This window comes from Pogona vitticeps, chromosome 4 (assembly GCF_051106095.1).
Source record: "Pogona vitticeps strain Pit_001003342236 chromosome 4, PviZW2.1, whole genome shotgun sequence".
NCBI lineage: Eukaryota > Metazoa > Chordata > Lepidosauria > Squamata > Agamidae > Pogona > Pogona vitticeps.
Window position 1 is genome coordinate 228,625,864 of NC_135786.1, and position 16,333 is coordinate 228,642,196.

Sequence of the window (16,333 nt, forward strand, 5' to 3'; positions counted from 1 at the left end):
CTAAACATTATGGGACCCATGCAGTAAAACCAAACACCTGGTGTCAGAATCCTTCAGATCGAAAGCCAATCTTTGGCTTTTTCCCATGTCGGCAGAATCAACGTGGGTGCACTAGCTAGGGACTCTTCCTTCCACAGTTTCCATTACCTTCTACGTGTGAAGGACACCAACTGAAAGGGAGAGCTCCTTCTATTTATAGAGCAATGGCAGGCATCTCCTAGAGGTTGGGGCCAAACACATCCGTTTCTGGACCATAAAAGGTCTTTCCTGCTTCCCCACCCCCATTTTTTCCTTAAATATCCCTTTTTTTAACTGACAAAGACCCCTAGCACCCTCTAGTGGACATAATAATAATAATAATAATAATAATAATAATAATAATAATAATAATAATAATAATAATAATAATAATAACAACAACAACAACAACAACAACAACAACAACAACAACAACAACAACAACAACAACAACAACAATAATAATAACAATAATAATAACAATAACAACAACAACGACAACGACAACGACAACGACAACGACAACGACAACGACAACAATTATTAAGAAAAGTCTGATTTTCTTTAAATAAAAGCAAGAAGAAAGAGGAAGTGACCTCATAGACAAGAAGGAAGGCAAGCTAAATTACCAATCTACATGTAGATCTAGAAAGAAAGAAAGAAAGAAAGAAAGAAAGAAAGAAAGAAAGAAAGAAAGAAAGAAAGAAAGAAAGAAAGAAAGAAGAATACCTGTCTGTTGCATCCCTCAAGTCCCAGTTATTTGCTGAACAGGTTGGTCTTCAGTTCTAACAGGATGGAGATGTACAGTAGGTGAAATATGGGAGCCATCATCATTATTTCCAAGCCCTGAGTGAATATATATTTAATTGATGTTTACACTAGGAAAGAGCCACATGTGCCACCCTTACTCAGAGTTTGGAGGTAACTAGTTACAGGTAACACAATTACTTGTAATTAATTAGATTAGGGTAATGGCTACTATAACTAGATATCACAAAGTAACCTTTTAGGTATAATAAGCAACCCAGTTTCTTTCCAAACTTAGTTTAATTGTATTTTAAGAGGCATTTGCAGATTTTTTTTTCAGGCTTTATCTGATTCTTTTATCAACCCTAAGCAGCAAGGGAAGTATTAACTTTTCTTTCTGTTGTTTTACATCTTCAAGATACAATATCACAGGTGGTCATTAGAGGGACCCAGCATTTCCCTGTATTTCTTTAGCTTATTAGTAAAACAACTTACTAATGACAAACTATTATTAATGTGCAACGCAACAAATTACCCGCGTGGTCAGAATAGTCATAACAATAAGGGTAGTCTGGCTTCCAAAAAGTGATGAGTAACATAATAAGTTATTTTAAAACACAAAATTCCAACCTCTGTATCAGCAAAGTTACATTTTAATAAAAAGGACAGAAACCTAACATAATGTAACACAATGACTGTGAGGAGACAGCCACAAGGGATCCACCACAACAATAGTTTTGATTGTGCATTAGGTGAAACTGCTCACCCACAAAGTGTTGCTCACAAATGTGACTACGTATTGCTGGGAAACCCAAATCTCAGAGTTTGGAAAATGTATTAGTATGAACCTCATGGCACAGTGGTTAAACTGCAGTACTGCACTGAAGCCTCTGCTCATGACTTGATTTCAATCCTGACATGCTCAGGTAGCTGGCTAATAGTGAACACATCCATTCTTCCAAGGTCAGTAAATTGAGTATCGAGCTTGCAGGGGTGCACACAACGTGTCGTTGTTGTTAAGTCATTAAGTTGTGTCCGACTCTTCATGACCCCATGGACCACAGCATGCCAGGCCCTCCTATCTTCCACTGCCTCCCGGAGCTGGGTCAAATTCATGTTGGTTGCTTTGGTGACCCTGTCCAACCACCTCGTCCCAAGCTACCCAATGTGTAGCTTGCATAATTGAAATTGTGCACTCTCAAAAGAGTGCTTTAAGTGCTGCGCGGCAGAATATAAACCACATGCTTTAAGTATTTGGACTACAAGTTCCAGATTCCCTTAATCCGGACAGTAATTGAACACACCCACCTACCACACTTTTTCCAAGCTCTGCAGCTGAGGGATTTTTTTTTTTTCTCCCAGGGCCTCCTCTTTCCGGATTTGCATAACAGGATAGCCACATTGTGGCCGTCTTATTTATATTTAATTTACTTCAAGGCAAAGGAAGGGAACATCTGGCCGGCTGAGATAGACTCCTCACCCACTGAAGCCTGGCCTAGCATTCCACTTGGAGGTGATAAGCTTTTATCACCCGTGAGGCGTAAGGGAGGGAAAGGAAAAAAGAGAGGGGGGAAAAAAAACTTGTCCCTTGTTGATAGGATCCCTCCCTTGAGCACACACGTAGAAGAGAGGGAAAGGATTATGTTACCAGACATTAGAAGGTCTGCCTGTGAGCTAAAACATAACTTTGCTTGATTGATTTAGCTCTTTGCCTCACTTTATTGGAAGGGCGGAAAAATTCTCTTGCGGGTGGAGATAAAAATAAAATGCTAATTGCAGATGGATACATCACCCACCTTGCTCCTGCTTACTCGTCAAAGCCCCTGCTTACTTTATTTCGTTTATTTCATTTACTTAATTGACCTCCCCCTCCCCCCACAAGCCTTACTCCGCTTATGGGGCAAAAAAACAAAAACAAAAAAACAACCAGGAGTTCAAGCGTAACCAAGAAAGCTCTTAGTCGTTAGCAGTGTATTTCAGGTCTCGGAAACACAGCCCTTGTGGAAAAAAAAAAGCTTGCAGTGCTTTGGAAACTCTGAAAATTTGAAAGAAATTGTAAAGGGGGGGCATTTGGTTGTGAATACACATGGCGGGCAAGCGTGCACCACTGTTATGGTAGACCAGGCTAGCACGCAAGCATACACACTGGAAGTGGTTTAATGTCAATTTATCTGCCAGGTGAAAGTATCCTGGGAATTGTAGCTTGATTCAGGTGTGGAGCAAACTGCACTGTTCATTCTCACCAAAGTCAGAGCTCCCAACCAGGGTTCTCATGGTGCAGAGATGAAGAGCGCTGTGGCTGCTCCCAGACTCTGGAACTCCCTGCCACTGGAGGCCAGGCTGGCCCCCGCTTTGTTGTCCATCCTCAAGCAGGTAAAGACCTTTCTCTTCAGAAAGGCTACCTGAGAAGTTTTTTTAAAAAATTAAAATGGATTGTTATGCTACGTTGTTTTTGAATGTGTTTTTAGTATTGGTTTTATTTACCATTTTAAATATAAAGAGCAATGGTTAAACTGCTGTTCTGTAGGCAAAACTGTGCTCACCACCCAGGGTTCAATCCCAGGCAGTGGCTCAAGGTTGACTCAGCCTTGCAGCCTTCTGTGGTCGGTAAAATGAGTTCCCAGTTTGCTGGGTGGGTGGCAATGCGTAGCCTGCACAATTAACTTGTAAACTGTCCAAAGAATGCTTTTTAAGCACTATGGGGCAGTATATAAGCTGAACACTTTGCTTTATTATTATTATTATTATTATTATTATTATTATTATTATTATTATTATTATTATTATTATTATTATTATTATTATTATTATTATTATTATTATTATTATTATTATTATTATTATTATTATTATTATTAAATATTTGTATACTGTGTTTGATCCTTTAAAAAATTTTGTATACTTTTTTGAACTGTTAAATATTGTTTTTAATGATGTAAATCACCTTGGGATTTCCAGTGTGGTTTAGTGTTGGAAGCATAGGCATCCTTCAGTCTCAAGAGACTATGGTAACATGTTCTGAATCAAGGAGTGTCCTCTCCAGAGCATGAAGGTATGGGTAAAGTAATATGGAGGATGGGCTGTTACCCAAGCAGCAGATCCCCCCTCTCCACGTTGCTGAAATGGTCCAATGGAAAGGCAAGAGCCAATACAATTGGTTCCAGCGACGTCGCAGGAGTTGGCAGAATGACACGAACTGCCTTTGGGATTCCAGCTTCGGATTTTATTTTTGCATTAAAAACCATTGCTTGACAATGGAGATCTGTCTTGCTGTGATCAGCCAACTTCGTTTAGCACCCTACAATGCCACTTACATATTTCTTGGAAGTTCTGTAAAAGCAGGGCATGCTGGGAAATTTCCACTCCCTCTTGCATCCCCAGCCACCTGTATCTGGTAATGATATGATGACCAAACCAGTATGTGCGTTTAAGAGATGGGGAATTTCATTACAGTTTCCATTCACCACTACACAGAGAGAAGGCGAATCCAGAAAATTGTAGTCTTCTTCTTCTTCTTCTTCTTCTTCTTCTTCTTCTTCTTCTTCTTCTTCTTCTTCTTCTTCTTCTTCTTCTTCTTCTTCTTCTTCTTCTTCTTCTTCTTCTTCACTTTTTCAAACTCTGTTCCAAATGCAAATAGACCTTGGGAAGCTAAGCTATGGAGAACATTGTTCTCGCCTAAAGCTTCCTAGAGTTTGAAGCTTCCCGGGGATGGTGGGCTGGCTGAACATTTCTTAGCCCAACCTCCCCTGCACAGTTATTGTCAGGATAAAATGAGGCAGGTTCACAAATGGCCGCTCTGAGTTGGTGTGTGGGGAAGGCAATTATGAGATGGGATGCAACTCTGCTCTGTAAATAATCAGGTCACAGCTTGCTTCTTACAATAAGCTTTAGCGGGATTACATGGAGAGCATTCAAAGAAAGGGAGAGGAGATGGGGGGGGGGACAGGGGGAAGGGAACCAAGACAGCTGAACAGACTAAATGTACATTTCTAGATGGGCTATTAAAACAAGCCAAGAAATTTTAATGTTAATAATAAACAAGGATGTCTTCTTCCTTGCCAGTAAATTAGACATCACCTCTTTCAAGAAGATGGTCCCAATGCCTGCAGTTCAGTAGCGTTTCTCATCCTGATGCTCCATAGATATAGCGTTGGGAGGATTATTTTATTTTTTTGGGTTATTACTGTTATTATTTGGATTTCATTATTTATGTCTTTGTGGATTGAGGTGGGTTGGAGTTTTTTCTAATTGCTGTTAGCCATCCTGAAGACGGCTTGGTCACTAGATGGGTGGGATAGAAATGCAATTAATAAAATAAATACAAATAAATAAATATAGAGGAAGGACAAATATACAAAGGGCCAGTGCTCAGAAAAGGTCCATTTTGGGGTTAGAAGTTCCAGAAATACCCAGCCAGCATAGCCACCAAACACGGGGCATGCTGGCTGGTTGATTCTGGGAGGTGTGATCCAAAAAAGTAACTTTTCCATGCTCCAAGGAGAGTCTCATTAGTAGGGTCCACTTAGTAGCCCCTAGGACCGTAAACGATGTGTATGGCTATTGAAAGCAGTGAACTACTAGAGCTGTTAGAGTACCTCATGTTTTGGAGTAGCTAGGATATCACTTCATTCACAACAAATACATCTATAACAACAAATGTAATAACAAAGCTTACATTTGCAATTAAAATTAAGTTCTATCTGAACTTAGTCGTTGTTGTCAAATCCATGTTGGTCGCTTCGGTGACCCTGTCCAACCATTTCATCCTCTGTCGTCCCCTTCTCTCCTCTTGCCTTCACTCTTTCCCAACATCAGGATCTTTTCCAGGGAGTCTTTTCTTCTCATGAGATGGCCAAAGTATTGGAGCCTCAGCTTCAGGATCTGTCCTTCCAGTGAGCACTCAGGGTTGATTTCCTTAAAAATGGATCGGTTTGTTCTCCTTGCAGTCCAGGGGACTCTCAAGAGTCTCCTCCAACACCACATAGGTGGATTTCCCTGGGAAGAATATTTGTTGTAGTGACCTATTGTACTGCAAAGTTTTTGGAAGCAGGGTCTTGGTCTTGGATGGGTAATTAAGATCCCTTAGTTTTACAAAAGACCTGCCTCAGGCAGAGATGAAAACAGAATTGGTTGATATGGGGGTGGCATAGCTAGCTGTAATGTTGGACTCCTCTCCGCGATGTGGCTATGGGGGATGTCAGAAAGAGTGTCCAAACGACTAGGCAAAGCCACCTATAAACACAACTTGCTTAGATCTTAGAGCTGTTCCAGGCATACAAGCCCCAATCTTGGCAGGAAAATAAGACAGATCTCTCTTTGTGTGATATTTCTCTCCTTCCTACCCCCTACTTTTTGGAAGCCACAATCTAGGCATGTAAGGAGATGTCACAAAGGCCTGTAATGGGGGGGAGGAGGTGGAAAGAAGGGCAGTGTAAAGAGACATAGACCTCTTTCGAGATCCTGGGAGTGACACGCGGGAAAGCAGGGCTTAATTAAGGTTATCTAATACCATTGCAGGAAAGGAAAGGGATGGCTCATTAACTCACTGGAATCCTTTGAGGATATATCTGCCCCGGGGGAGACAATGGGGCACAGTGTGGGCACCGGCACCGCAGCGTGACACTCCAGGTTATTCAATGGATCAGAGAGCCCCAGCAATGTTGAATAATTCAGCTTGAAGCAGGGAGAGAGCCACACACTTCCTCCTTCCAGAGATTTTTTTTTATTAATGGGCGATGGTGGTGAATGGAGTGACATAAAGTGTGTGTGTGTGTGTGTGTGTGTGTGTGTGTGTGTGTGTGTGTGTGTGTGTGTGTGTTGGGGTCCTAACAAAGAAATCCAAATTGAGCCCAACAGCCCAATAGCCACTCATCCTGGCTCCAAAGTGCTTTATAAATGCACCATATTTATAAAGTGGTTTTTAAATCCAACCTTCTGTCGGTTCAGGAAGTTTGCAGCTGGAACATCTTTAACAGATGACCACCCAGCTTCTGTGGCCATCAAAAGGTTCTTCCTCATATTTAGCTGAAACCTGATTTCTTTGAATTAAGGATTGCAATACAGCGACCGGTTTGAGTCCTAGCTTCTGGAGCTGTAGAAAACACGGCTGCTCCATCTTCCCCACAACGGTCCTTTAGAATTTTTGAAGAAGGCTAGTGGATCCGTTCTACATTTGTGAACCACACAGATCCGCTGTGACCTCTTTCTAGACGATCTGGTTGCACTTAGTCCACTGGAAGTCGGATAAATGTACACACATGTATCTATGTATATATGCAGATTGCAGAAGGTTACAGATAGATATAGATGTGGATATAGCTATAGATATATAGATAGTTGATATAATTGACTTGGCTTTTCTAATTCCTCTGGAGACAAACTTGTTATTATGCTTGTAGGTAATATCGTACTAAATCCATGAGTGTAATCCCATTTATAGGTACCAAAGGATTTAAAGCCAGCCTGGCAGATGGCGCAGCCACTTAAAAGCAGGAGCAGCAAATAAATGGAGAGTGATGGTAATAAAACCCAAGAAAGGGCAAGAGCGGAAGCGAGAGTCAAATGAAAACGAGTGGAATTGTTCTTTGCATACAAATGCACAGATAGAAGGAGAGTTATGAGCCCTACAGTTGACTTGAAGGCCCAGGAATGGGAGAATGGCAAAGATCCTAAAGGCTGCAAGGAAGGGTAATGAAGACGGGGTACCTACGTAGGAAGAGAAATGGAAAGATAAGCTTGTTTAAACCTCCAGTGAAATAAACGCCTGGCTATGTATTTTGCATGGAATTGCATTTGCCCTTAAGGACTGATTCCGCGGAGCAAAGGTGCTGCCAGGCTAAAGGGCATCTTTCATTAGCGTACGCTCCTGTGTTTGCTGCCTCCCTGGATTAGGATCACGTGGGATGCTTAAGTCTCCGCTGCTTGGTGGAATGCGATGCGTATATTTATCTTCTTTCAAACCTTGACATCCTTTCTGTTGCTGTCATAGGCTGTCCAGTTGCTTCCGCCAGGAGGGAAACCAATGAATTGGAGACTTCCAAAAACCTCCCGTTTTAAAACAGCCCTGCTCAGTTCTCACAAGTTCAAGGCTTCTTTAATTGGGTCAATCCATTTCTTACTTGCTCTTCCTCTTCTCCTGTTGCCTCCAATGGCTGGATAGCTCAGTGGTTTAGAAGTTGGGAGTTCGATTCCCTTCTGTGCTTCCCTGACAGGGGCAGGACGCAGTGATCCGTAGGGTCCCTTCCAGCTTTGCAGTTGTAAGATGATTACAAGCTTTTCCGGGCACCATTGCCTTTTCTAATAAGCTGTCTTTACTCATGATATGCCCAAAGTACTAGAGGCTTAGTTTACTTTTTTTTTTTTTTTTTTTGCTTCCAGTGAGTATTCTGGTTTGGTTTCATCAAGAACCCATTTATTTGTTTGTCTTTCTGGCAGTCCAAAGCTCTCCTGCAACACCCCATTCCAAATGAACAGCCCCCCCCATCAGCTTTCTTCCTTGTCCAGTATTCACATACATACAGAGTATCAGGAATACTCTAGTGCAGATGGTATTCGCCGTGGTCTTCTCTGACACATCCTTGCATTTGAGGGTCTTTTCTGGAGTTACCCTTCCAAGTTTTCACATGATTTCCGGGCTGTCGTCTCCATTTGGATTGATGTTTGAACCAAGGGACAGAAAATCTTTAATAGCTTCCCAATTGTCATTATTAAGGTTACATAATTCTTCTGTTATCATGTTGTTGTTGTTTTTGTCTTCTTAATGTTCAGCTCCAGTCCTGCTTTTACACTCTCTTCTTTCGTCTTCAATGGGTGTTGCTTCGAGCCACTGCTACTTTCTGCCAGTAGTATAGTATCATCTGCATGGTTTAAACTACTGTATTAATGTTACTTCAACATTTGAATAGTTCCTTTTCAATATTAGATTCCAAAGATGGCAAACAACATGCCTCAGAGTGCAATATGCTTTGGCTGGCTTTTAAACAGCAATTTTTGCTAAGAAAGAGAGAGAGGAGGGCCCATATGATAGATTGATCATTACGTTAAAGTAGGAGTAAAGGTCCGCATAGTCAAAGCTATGGTTTTTCTAGTAGCAATGTATGGAAGTGAGAGCTGGACCATAAAGAAGGCTGGCTGCTGAAGAATGGATGCTTTTGAATTGTGGGGCTGGAGGAGACTCTTGCAAGTCCCCTGGACTGCAAGGAGAACAAACCTATCCATTCTGAAGGAAATCAACTCTGAGTGTTCAGTGAAAGGACAGATCCTGAAGCTGAGGCTCCAATACTATACTTTGGCCATCTCATGAGAAGAGAAGACTCCCTGGAAAAGACCCTGATGTTGGGAAAGTGTGAAGGCTAGAGGAGAAGGGGGCGACAGAGGATGAGATGGTTGGGCAGTGTCATCGAAGCTACCAACATGAATTTGACCCAACTCTGGGAGGCAGTGGAAGGCAGGAGGGCCCAGCGTGCTCTGGTCCATGGGGTCACGAAGAGTCGGACACGACTCACCGACTAAACAACAACAACAGGAGCAGAGCAGAACTGTTGAGGAGTGGGCTTAAGTATAAGAAGAAAAGGTAGTAGACTGATTAGTTAATGAAGACGCTGGCAGTTCTTCCTTCTTCCTTTGGCACCATGAGGGCCAGAAACTTGCATTCCTAAATTAAAAAGGGAGCTATGCTACTTCTCCCTCAGATTTTTCTAATTCTTCATCTGCCAGCTGAGTCTTTCATAATTTCAGCTGCAATCTGAAACGTAATGGCAAAGGAGTAAGCTCTACACATCTGAGATGGATCGACTGCCTAAAGGAAACCACAGGCTTGAGTTTGCAAAAGCTGAGCAGAGGTGTAGAGGACAGGGCATTCTGTAGATTGCTCATTCAATGGGTCCCCATAGGTTGGAGAGGGCTTGACGGCACCCAACAGTGACAACAAAGCCTTAGCGAATGCAATGAGGCTTTCTTCCAGGTAAACATGCATCAGATTGCAACAGATGGCAGTAACATTGACCTTTTCTATGAAATCAAACTCTTATGCTGTTCTCGCACCCCTCAAATAAATTGGGAAAGATTATCCCTAGAGATGCTTTTATTGCAGGTTACATTGCAGGCGTAAGCCTAGCTACCTATCTTGCTAATAAAGGAGTCTATACTGAATCAAGGCAGGTTGAAAATACGGAAGTACCATTTATAAAAAAAAAGCAAACCAAGACTCCAACAAATTGGCTCTAGCACTTAGCCTGTGACTTGAGCGGGATCAGCCAACTAAATATAATTTATTAATTTATCACCAGTTCCTTATGCATTTCAATAAAACTGCTGTCCAGGGGAGAATGGTCTTCCTGTTTAATTATTAATCCTAAAAGTAATTAGGAAGCAGAGCAATTGTCCAAGCCTCACATACAATCATCTGTCTCCCAGCCAATATTTTTTTGGAATGCTGCGCTTGTCAGACAGCCTGAGGGTTTCCTTGCTGATAGGAGTGCCTAACCGTTTTGATGCAAATCTGAAAAAAGCAGAGGAAAAATGCTGTGAGTTTCGCTTGTGTATGAAGGAGGAAACACTATATATGCCAAAACACTGACTTTTCTGTCAGTGTGTTGCCATATATAGGGAATCCGTGATGGCTGAATCACAGAATTCTCTCTCTTTATAAAATATAAGGGCCAAAATCCTGTTGCATAACATAAGAAAAATGTGTAACTTTCAGTCTATTCCTTGCTGGTAATTAAAGAATCCTTGACATGATTCTCAGGGGGTGTGTGTGCACAAGCATGGACCAAATCAGTGTGCATGCACACCCTCAAAAATTAGGATGGAAACTCTTTATTTACCAGTGAGGAATGACAGAGAGTTACAAATTTTCCTGCGCAAAACCGACAGGATTTGGGCCATTATCTCTAACACCCCTGATGATGCATGATGGCCCTGGTTCAACCAAAAATGTGTGCATGATGCCAGCCCCTAAATTTAGGCAGAGTAGGGCAGTTGCCTCAGGAAGCACTTGAGCATCCAAAACTAGATTATTGCCTCAGAAAAGTATTTTGGGATGTGGGGACATCCTTCCATATTATTGGGCCCCTCCTGATTTGCTTTTATTCCCCCTGGTGGGATTACAGGGCTCAGCTCTCAGAATCAAAACACATCCACAATTTTCTTCTTCTTCTTCTTCTTCTTCTTCTTCTTCTTCTTCTTCTTCTTCTTCTTCTTCTTCTTCTTCTTCTTCTTCTTCTTCTTCTTCTTCTTCTTCTTCTTCCTCCTCCTCTTCTTCTTCTTCTTCTTCGTCATCTTCTTCTTCTTCGTCTTTGTCTTTGTCTTCGTCTTTGACTTGTTGTTTAGTTGTTAAGTCGTGTCCGACTCTTCGTGACCCCAGGGACCAGAGCACACCAGGCCCTCCTGTCTTCCACTGCCTCCCGGAGTTGGGTCAAAGTCATGTTGGTCACTTCGATGACCCTGCCCATCCTTCTCATCTTCTGTCATCCCCTTCTCCTCTTGCCTTCACACTTTCCCAACATCAGGGTCTTTCACTCCTTTTTGGATAACTCCAGTTTAGGTCATAGTGATTGAAGGAGCCTGGGAAGCCTTTCTCCAAGCTTCAGTCGAGGTGTCTTTTCCAAGTGCTTTCTCGTTCCTGATTTAAGCAGACAGTAGTAGAATGGCAGCTGGCTGGATAGCTTGGTGGAAGAGGTTGAGAGTTCAGCTCCCCTCTGTGCCTCCTGAGAGAACAGCCACCCTTGGCGGGGTTAAACATGTTGCATGGGTTCAGAGTGCCACCAGTAGGACAACGTGTTAAACCGGTGCTGAATAATTCATACCTAGAAAATCCTGGGAGTTACCCTAAGTCTGAACTGACTTGAGGGCACATAAAAGGGTCTGTTCTTGGGTTTTTCTTTACAACGTCCTCCTCTCTCCATATTCACTATATGCCTTTTTCTCTTGGGTTTTAAACCATCTATGAAAATAATAATTTTGTGTCATCAGGTCAGTTCTGACTTTGGCAGTGCAGCACCACACCTGCACGGGCGTTCCGTGGGTGCAATGCACTCCCTTCTCCTGTCTTCTCGGCATGCTCGCTTATTCCCCCAGCAGTGTGTGCCTCACTCCCATGAGTGTGGCTTCCCACTCTGACGAGGAGGTGGGGCAAGGAAGCCTGCAGCCTTGAGTGGACAGTTGCCCGAGGAGGCAGAGGAGGGAAGCACACACTGCAATGCCTGAGTGGGCAGTCACACTGAGGAGGCAGGGAGGGAAGTGTGCATTGCCTGGAAAATGGGCAAGTGCATAGAGGAGGTGAGAGAAGGGAGTGTGCAGCACCCATGGAACAACTGTGTGGTTGTAGAGCCAAACGGCTGAAGCAGCAAACCATGGTTCATGCCCATCTCTAATGGTGACCCTTTAGAGATGCTTCTAGGTGGAGAAATGGTTTGCCATTCCCTTCTTCTGAGGGTGCCCTGGGACTGTGCAGCTTGCACAAGTCCACACAGGTTGGCTCTTCTTGCAAGAGGCAGAGTGAAGAATCAAACTCCCAACCAATGGCTCTGCAGCCAGATACTTAGCTCATTAAGCTATTCGGCCAGCTTCATCACAAATGGTGGACTCCCCTTTCTTGGAGGCTGCTAAACAAAGGCTGGATAGACATCTGGATTTCCTGCATCGCAGGGTCATAGACTAGTGCTAGACCACTGTGGTTGCTTCCAACTCTAAAGGTTTTTGTTTCTGTGACTAAGTCCATCATTGCAAAGAAATGCCGTCAAGTTTGCTTTCATTCTTTGAGAATTGTGCTTTGTCACCAAATCTTTTTTTGCACGAAGAAGGTTGTATATGTATAATCATCTGTTGCTTTGCAACTCATGCTTCTGCACAACCGACAGTCACTGCAGCTGTCACATATGCAGATTCCAGCAATTCCCTGTGCCAAGACCATCATGGTCATTAGAGTCCCTTTCCAAACATGATCTCCCCCACAGGCAGCAATAGAAGTGGCTTTGATTCTCTTCCTGTCCTCGATCAACCGCTGGCTTGACAGCTTGGTTCAGAGACTCTGTTGGGGACATGCTCTGCTGGACAGGGACACTGGCAGACAATGAATGAAAGTCATTCCCCTTCTCACTGCATTCCACAATGAATGTGTAACTTTTTTTCCAAGTGACCTGACATGGAGTTCCCCAATTGTTTCCACCTCAACAAAAGCCCAGGCTTGGAGTCATTTCGAACTCTTCCTGGTTTTGTGCTGCAAGCAGATGCACAAAAAAAGGGAGAGAATGGTTTGCAGAGCCACACATGATCATGTTTCTTTTAACATAGCAGGCTGTGCTGTGTTTCGGCAGCTTCAGCTCTATGCCAGAGTTTGGGAATATTACTGTTTGGATTGGCAAGTGTAGCCAAAAAAGTAATTTCTCTTGTCTCTGGACCTATGCAGATACATTATAGGTCAATGCACAATTCACTATAACCTGTGATGAGGGCACCATTGTATAACCCTGTTGGTGTGTTTTAAAAATTAAGGGCAGGATTTTGTTGAGGGAATGTAAGAATGGAGGGACAGTTGTCCACCCCGCTCCACGAGCAGGTTCTCCTTTATGGGCTTGGTTTCCACTCATCAGGCATGCAAAGGGGGGAGGGAACATGATTAAGACGAAGAGCAGGAACTGTCTCCTTTATACACATTTTGTTTTGGGAAAAGGGTTCTAGGTTATTTAATGGGTACAGAAATACCCTCCCTCCTTCTATATTGACAAAAAACCAATAATGAAAATGTCCAGAATCTGAAATCCTTAAGGGAGGTCCTATTATATGTTCTGCTTCCCCAATATGGCTAATTTGGTGTGTACTAGAGACCTTGGTTTGGAGGTTCATCCCAGTTCGTAAGCACGTTCCCATCCCTTGCCTCTATGGTCAACACCCTACTCCCCAGCTGGAGTGCCCTCCTCTCCTCCTTCTCTTCGATGGTTCAGCCATTCTCCAGCAGGAGGACAGGCTTGCCTGTCCCACCTCCTTGGTTGAGTGGGCGATCAGCCAAGGAGGCGAGACCGGCAAGCCTGTGCTCCTGCTGGGGACTGGCTGAACAGCTGAAGAGGAGGAAGAGAGCCTGTTCCCCAACCAGCATGTGCTGGCTGGTGAATGGGGGATCCAGCTGGAGAGGTGGGGGAACTCGTGGCACTGAGGTTTGTGCCCATTTCTAATGAATACCTACAAGGTGGAGCTTTTCATGTGCTGGAAGGGAGGAAGGAAGGAAGGAAAGCTATAGCTATAGCAGTTCCAACTGCCAAGAGAGTTCACACATGGAATGCTCTACCCAGAGCAATATCAGCTGGTAACTCCTGTTCCAGTGGTGCTGTGAATCCATTCTGAATTTTGGTTAGTCCTTTATTAGAGCTTTCCAAGGTGCTGAATCCAATCAATCTAGCATAATACATGCAAAATACTGACTGGTGCCCAGAATGGCTTCATGACATCCCAACAATGGAATCACCAACTGCCACCGATCCAGTCCAAAAAAGTAATGTTTCCAAGATCTGGTTCTGTGAGACAAAACAAACTTTAATCCCTATCTATAGAAGATTTGTATGTAACGGAGATGGTTTCAGGCTGAACTGAGCCAAGCCGTTCCCTTGTTGTAAGAATTCTTCCAGCAACCAGCAGTGGGTTTCCTTCCTTCTTGGTGCCGTGGCTGAATTTTGATGGCTGATCATGGCATGTAGGAGGGATGTGTACAACCTGCAGTTGAATCAGGATGATGGTGGTTGAAATGGCTTCCTGGAGGTGTGAAAGTTGCCCACCTATGATCTCGGTTAATTAATATAGTATTAGTGTCACAAGCCAACGATTCCTTTGTTACCCCTTATGCCTTCTAAATACCACATAATGAAAGAACCTAATTGCTCAGAGAGGGTGGCCACGTATCAGGAGTTCTCTCTTCATTCTTTCAAAGAACCTCTGGGAGGTAAAAAGGGACTACAGGTTAAACCACTGAAGCCTCTGTGCTGCAAGGTCAGAAGACCTGCAGTCATAAGATCAAATCCATTCAACGGAGTGAGCTCCCATCACTTGTCCCAGCTCCCGCCAACCTAGCAGTTTGAAAGCATGAAAAAAAATGCAAACATGCGAGTAGATAAATAGGTAGCACCTCGGTAGGAAGGTAAACAGCGTTCAGTGTCTAGTCATGCTGGCCACGTGACCATGGAGGATTGTCTGTGGAGAAACACTAACTTTATGGGCTGGAAACAGAGATGAGCACTGCCGCCTAGAGTCGGACATGACTGGACAAATTGTGAAGGGGAACCTTTACCTTTACCTTTACCTGGGAGGTAAACTTGTAGATCTGACCAGAAGTTAAAGCCTTTCTTTCCTTTCCTTTCCTTTCCTTTTTATCGGTGTGTTCTGCATGTAGGGAGAAACGCCTGTCACAGCATGTGATCCTCTTCATCTGGGTCTCCTGCATTTACCATGCCTTTATTTTGTGAATGATGACAGAAAGGTAAGCACAGGTTTAAACTGCATGTCTAATTGCTCAGGATCTCTTGCGGAAATCACACCACAGGGTCCAGAAGGTAGCCTTTTGCTAAGAATACATCTTAACATCTAATTTGAACCGCATATCCTGTACATAAGAGTAGGGTGAGAATTTTCTTTGGTTTATAAGAACCTTCCAAAATTCCCAGATTTGCTCATAAATTAATAAATTACGCAAAAATAATTTAAATTTTTTTTTTTAAAAGCAAAACTGAAAGATGGACCCATCCAAGCAAAGAGTTTGCATGCTTAGCTTGTAAAACCCAGGGCATGAATCCCTGCATAGTCACCTATATTTGTGATACTGAATACATTTAACATGTCTTCATAAAATAAATTCTTGGCAGATTTTGTGCATCTCAGCATTGTAGGTAAGCATAAGATGATCTTCTCTGCATTGGGAACAGCTTTGTTTTCACAGAAATGGCCAAGAGATAAGGCAGAACCTACACTGTGGAAGGAGTCTAAAAGGAAGCATTCAGCTCTGGCAGCTGCTTTGGCAAATGATCCTTAGGAATTCCAGATTGTCTTCATCGGTTCAGTGGTTCTTAACCTTTGGCCCTCCTGATGTTTTGGACTTTAACTCCCACCATCACTCAGCTTTGGCCATGTTGACTGGGGCTTCTGGGAAGTCCAAAATATCTAGAGAGCTGAAGATTTGGCCATCCAAAGACTGAGTGAGTTAAATAATTGTTTTCTTTTAATTTCAAACCAATTGACTATTTTTGAACTCTGCTTTGCTTATTTAATAAAGGAAGTGAACTGGAAATTGTGGTTACGCTGGCTTCTTGGCTTAACCACATGATCAAACTACAATTAGGGATGAAGCTTTCTTAAGAGGTAAAGGTTGTTTGTTTATCCTACTAGGAGGTTTTCATAGCTCTGCAAGTTGCAGATTATTATATCTCAATAATATCTCAATTATTCTATCTACCTGAGGGAGAAATGGATTTTCCCTGGAACAATGTATTGTTGCAACCTGCATAGTGTTGTTTGGGGGCAGTTTGAATGGACAATGAAGGGTATAGTCATGAATGAAGAGGAATTCGAGGACCAGTTTAAAGGT